Raw genomic sequence first — 6,702 nt, forward strand, 5'->3', positions numbered from 1 at the left:
AAACAACAAACTGAACAGAAAGTGAAACTGGACATCTATTTGGTCCTTTTCATTGTAAAGAAATACAGTTACAAGTCTCAGCACTCAACACTCAGGTAGCTGGTGCTCACAAAGCTCACAAAGCATATTCAAAAAGGGGGGAGTCTCATTCCAGACCCACTAGATTTGGGTTAGTTGTTGCAGGTTTTGGCCAGCTTTTGTTCACTTTGTCCAATTTCAGGACGGACCGAAAGGGGATGACATGGAGACCAAGTTGTCCATCCTATGTCATCACCACACTGAATTGCAAGTTCCAGCTTGGCTACTGCAGGGCTTTGGCTTTGGCTTATTAATTTAATTTTTACTTTTCAGCTTCTACGAGAGTCCTTTATGCTGTGCTCCAGCTAGCAGAACTTCAGTTTGTGGGTGGCACCTTGTTACTTTTCTCAGGTCTTAAAGCTTTAGTGTGCCAGGTGCACAGTGCAGGTGGTCCTCACTGTTCTAGTCAAGCATCACACACAAATCCTCAGACTGTACAGACTCATCTGAAATATCTTCACCCTCCTCATTGTAACCAAATTCATAAAAGCTTGCTCAGTTTTCAGTCAAGGTACACTGCATCTTCTCTGAGAGTGATATGCTCCGTGAATCTCATAGTACAGTTTATCTGCAATAACACTCTGTCTGAGGTGTCCCTTTCTCATGGCACAGGGCTTCACACTATCCACAAGAAGTTCATTTCCTCACTTAACTTGCAGATGTCTAAAAAAGGCTGTCACAGTCCAGGCTGCCCAGCTGTCTGCAGGCATACAAATATAAGCCTTTTCCTCAAGCTTTTTTCTAAGCTGTCTGTGCTTGAATCATGGACTCTTTCACAGCAGAACAAGTGGCATAAACATACTTGAAGGCTCCCATTGTGTTATACAGTTAGCTCAGTAAACCAACTGTAGCTAGCACTTTATTGTAACTAGGCTACACAGCGTTTTGGTTTTATTCCTAACAGTACTAATAAGATTCCTAAAGAATTTTTAATTGATTTAATTGCTCACTTCAGGGCAGCACAACAAGCTGGAAACACAAAACTTAAATAGAACAGCAAAAGCAAGAACATAAAACAGCCATTTACATAGGAAACATATGGAATATGCCCTAGCCAAACATCATCATGAAGTCAAGCATGACTCTCCAGCCACTCTGCACTTTATTGGATTTGAACATGTAACTCCTTCAGCCACAGGGCGCAATCTACCAAAACTACTCCCTCAGCAAAAGGTTTGAATTTCAACACCCAACCTGCTGGGCCAAATAATGGTTTTGGTTTTAAATACTTCCTCTGAACAACTTTTTTAAGTATGGAAAAACTGAATATTAAACTGTGTGAGATTTACCATTTTGACTTCGGAAATAAGAGTATTCACATTCTGGTAGAGAGTTAAGATGCAAAGATCAATACCATTCTCATATCCTTTCCTTAAATATGGGGCTATAATGAGGAGCCAGTTTACTTTGCTCAAAGATTAAAAACACAGGAACAGCAAGTGTGGCTCTGTACTCTTAGAATCAAAGGCGGAAGGAGTAGAGAAATATCTAAAATCGATGTAGTCAGTCATTAACAGGAGTCGCCTGTTTCCACTTATTCTAAATGTAATTGCTGAGAAAGGTCAGAGAGCTTAACTATTTCTTTACAACCCTGTGAAATATGTAATAAGCCAATGGATGTGTTGTGTCAGCACAGAAAGTAACACTCAGTTTTGCAGGGCTTTTTTTGTACTTTGTGAAAATGTAGATATTCACCAACTTAAATTAAAAATGAAAAATTTAAGTCTCAAGCCTTGACCCCACTCCTTATCATTTATCATCTCAGTTGTATAATACTTCAATGGTGCATATTCCCATACAAATCCAGAAACTTATATTTTGATACACCTCAGACAGGCAAACACTTACATGTTTTACGGAGTTAAAAAGATTGTGGTATCTAGAAATGGAATTAAAAAAAATAACTAGTTCTTCTCTTTTGTCCCAGTTTGTCAACTGTCTTTGAGAAAATAAATATATCGAGGTTCAGTTCATCTTCATTCCTGGACACTGGCACTCAAATTGTTTTTTGGTATTGGAAATTCTTGGCAAAGGTGGTCAAATGTGTGAGACACTAAACAGGTTTCAGCCATGAAAATGGTTAAAAACCACCACTGAGTGCTGGGTCAGGACATGAGGAATGAACTTCACTAAAACGGCATTTCAATCTGTACACCACAATGCAGTGAGTGGTCGTGTGGTGGTCACAATGCAAGAGCTTGCATCAGAGGAAGAAGAAAAGAGCTGCTTTATTAATCCCCCTTGGAGAAATTTAAGTTAAGTAGAGACACACTCATTAGTAATGTAGTTAAGCAAGAAATACAAACCCAATAAGGGAATAAATAAAGCAACTAACTTAACAGTCTTTCTCTCTCTTCTGGACCCTCTGTATCATTTACACGTCATTGTGCACACAAAACACAGCCACATGACAAACCTGTCAGTAGTCTGTGGTTGTGCTAGGTAGAAACTAAATTATTTATAGACTGAAGCCTTCTTCTGTAAACCCAAAGCTGGCTGCTTTAGACGATTGTCCACAGCAAATGAGCATACTGCTTTAAGTTGCTGTTATGTTAGTAGCCGTAATGATGATTTCTTGTTGTGAGAGTGACCAAAGTGGCTACATGGACCACACTGTGTGTCAGATATTTTATCAGAGCTGATAAGTCAGACACAACTCGTCTCGTCACGTTACGAGTGACTGAGAACATTGACAGTGGGCCTGTGAGACAAAAGCACATTGTGTAGGTACTGCAAGATGAAGAAACTAGGTCATCTCTTCACTCTGTCCCTGTTATTATCTGTTAATAGACAAGAAGAGGATGAGTAACCTTCTCTGCAACACCCTGTACGCAAACGTACACACAAGACGACACACTGTCTTACACCATTAGAGGACAGATGGAGGCATGCTTGTGAGGTGATGTCGCTGCCGTGACCCTCCCACTTAACAAGCACTGTGCTTCCAGCTCTGATACTCTCAAAAACAACCACCCACACATAACCTATACACATACAGAGCCTCAGATCACCAAAGTCTGTACTCCCACTGACTGTATACAACCTACCCTTTCACTGTCTTTGGCAGGGAGTCTTCCCCCCCCCACACCCCTGTTTTCTCCTTCTCTCACACACAGATATACACAGTACCAGTCTCTGGGAACCTGATGATAAAAGAGAGTGTCGGGTGAGGAAAGGGTGAGAGAGGGAGAGACAGAAAGAGAGGAATGTTTCAGGATGCCACTGCCAAGTCCCTACAGTACCCCTTCATGCACCCCCATCTTTGTCTCTCTGTCTCTCTCACACACACACAATAGGAGAGTGCTCTTTGTGTTCTCTTCTGTAATGTGAAACTGTGCACAGAAGCATTGCTTTCTCGCATATGTGACTTTATCCCATGTGTACAACATGCTGTCATAAAAATAGTGCCAATGGGAGTTTGAAGCGGTGATTTTCTGTTTAGTTTAAACACCACGGGAACATCACGTCATTTTAAACTTATTTGATCAGAAGAGCACGATTTCAACTGGACACGTGGGCTTGTCAAAGGATACCTTCATAGTGACGGGCAGGGACCAGCACCATGCCCGGAGTTCATGTAAAATCCAGGACATTCTCACGTAAGAACTGCTCTGAGGAAATGTTTTCTGCTCCTTTTTTCATTCTTTCATGATCACTATCATAGTGAAAGTTTGTGTGCTAACAAGTGAAAGAGAGAAAGGCATCACAAGACAAAATACCTCAGAAAAAAACCACAGAGACTATGCAATGTGACGTGACACAAGCAGTGAGACACAACATATGCACATGCACTAAACGACATGACAAGATTATGAAGCAATTCATTTCATTTTTACTGTGACAAATGACACAATGTACTCAAGTAACATACTTCAAAATGAGTTGAGGGGTGGACTTAACAGGCATCAGTGCAGGAAAAACCTCCAAAGAATGTCGCTTGATTATTCAGAATAAAGAAGACATATTAATTATTACATGCAACCTTCATTAAACATCCTCATATTAACAATGGATCAAATGACTGTGTGCAATGTGAGACGTTTGTAGTGACAAGCGTGCACAGAGAATTGTCACCAACTCTGCAGCCCTATGGAAGGTTTTAGCATCATTGTTTTGTCTTTGCAGCTTTCATCTTTGATGTTTCAGCTCCACCCCTCAGAGCTCTCATCAGTGTGGTTTCCAACCGCAGCAGGCTGCTGTTTTCACTGAGAAGCTCTGATAAAATCACTGTGGGCCATCTGCCCATCACTACATGGCAAACAGACAAAGTTTACAAGCAGCTGATGGAGACACCAAATAGTTAACCTGAGAGAGGTTACGTGTTGATCTGAATACTTACTCTTGAAAAGGAATTGATGATGATTTCCCTATAATCATCCCATGTTGGAGGCTAAGTTCCCAAGGTCATATGTTCCCATTAACCCTCCTGTTGTGTTTGGGTCACATTTTGATTGTGGTTTGTTTTTGGTTTTTTTTTACACAAGGCTTCACAATGTGTATTTAAACACAACAAGACCAATGGTTATCATTTTATTTGATCTCATGATGCCGTGTGCCAGTATTAAGACAGTTAGCTGAGCTTTCTACAAAGAGTGGAAATGCACAAAAAAGAGAGGAATAAATAAAAGTAAAGAAAGAAAGATAGGTGAAGTATGATGACCCTTCAGCTGTGTCTGAAGTTGGGGATAAGTTGTCTGGTCACGGTCTGGCCGCTCCAGAAACATCTCTCAGAAGAAAGTTTTGGCACAGATGGTATCTGGCTGTGCAGGCTAGATGGCAATCATGACTGTAATTTCAGCTTAATGACTCCTTGTTTTCACCAGGTCTTAGAAAATGTTTGTTGATGTGTATTTTTGCATTACGGTCACCAAAATGAGTACTGTCACACACTGGTGCACCCATATACAAAATCAGCCACCTACCCGCACTGACACACCAAATTAAACACACACACACACACACACACTCATGCACATCTTGGCTGTGAGATGGCTTCCTCTAGTATCTTCAGTGCTAATTACTGATCTATAAAAAGTACAAATGTAGCAGTCTGCATCAGCCTGTTTCTGTGTGGACTTGAATTTCTTTTACCTTAAAGTTCTGAACTCTTCCATATGTGGTTTGTCATATGTTGTAACATCAAAATGGCTTCATTGAGATTATTTGGATTATAATGTAGTGTAAGCACTGATTGTTACATGCGGGTTTGCAATTTCACTTGATGCAGCTGAAATTCTGTCCGCAGCTCACTCAAAAACATGCGTTAAGTTGAACACACCAATGTCATGTAATCTGTAATATTTTTGAGAATCTGGGGTTTTAATGGCTTGAGAACTACTGACTAATTTAAAATCTACTTTTTAAGGCAAAACTAAAATAGAATAAAGGGATACAGTATTCTCCAACAGAATTTCACATGTGGGTGTATGGAGTGGGCAGTGTAACAGCATTAGGACCACACTGTAGAGAGGTTAAAATTTACAGAAAAAAAGAATTAAAATGAGTAAAAATGAATAAGAAAAACTGCACATGAGGTCAATGCAAAGGCACGAGTGGTGTGAAATTCACTTTGAGTGAAGTGTATAAATGCGAGCTGACACTTTGAGCATAACATCGGCACTTTTCCACCTCATGAACGTCCAGAGACAAAGGTCAAAACAAGGCAGACTTTAAAAGCATACCAGTAACTAAAGTTATCTTTATGTTCACTCCTAATAAGAGTGGCAAGTCAAATTGTGTAGGTGACTTGTGTTATATTAAGAGTAATTCGGCCTCATTACTTCAATATTGTAAATCCCGGCTTTGGTTGGGTATGTACAAAAAACATTTGCCGGGAAATTCAAGATTTATTTTGAAGCATAAATGGAGAACATGTCAAGATTACAAGAAATAAATCCCTGCTCTTAGTGAAACAAGTAGTCTTGAACAGAAAACAGAGCGCTAACTGTAACTGGGCTCTGTCTATTTTTCTTCTTGACTTTCCTTTGACAAGAGAAACCTCAGGTCGCCAGAACGAGAGCCTCCCACAGCCCCTAACAACATTTATCTTACATGTTTCAACAAGCAGCAGTGAGAGCAGATGCGCAGCTCATTTAATAATTTAATCACTTAATGGGCCCACAGAATATGTCTGTAAATCGTGCAGGGTCCTGGAATCAAAATGAAGAAACCATCTCTACTACAGTACAACAGGACACACACATCAGACACAGTAACTGTTCATTGTGGATTTGATGTGTCACTGAAATCCTTGAGCTCCAGTTTGGTGTTTTTCTATGTGTCCATACAAGGAGGTTAATGCTTGGTGACTCTTATCATTTCATACCAAGGACTAGTTATAAGTGGCAACATTTGGAGTTTTCTCTGCATGGCCACACAGTATTGTCCTTTTCTGGTCACTTTGTACCAAGGCTTTGGTTGTGTGACACAGATGTATGAGGTACAATGTAAACTGTATTATCTCTTTTGTTGGTCCACTGCGATACAACCAGTGTATGCTGATAATACACTTTCATTATGTGCACTCACACTGACATTCAGTGATGCTCCCGCACACTGATGGATACACACTCGGTCCATTCCCATGAAAAACAGGCACACTAAAAATGTCAGGTTATGCAGTTT

Source organism: Scatophagus argus, chromosome 9 (assembly GCF_020382885.2).
Source record: "Scatophagus argus isolate fScaArg1 chromosome 9, fScaArg1.pri, whole genome shotgun sequence".
In the NCBI taxonomy this organism is placed as follows: Eukaryota; Metazoa; Chordata; class Actinopteri; family Scatophagidae; genus Scatophagus; species Scatophagus argus.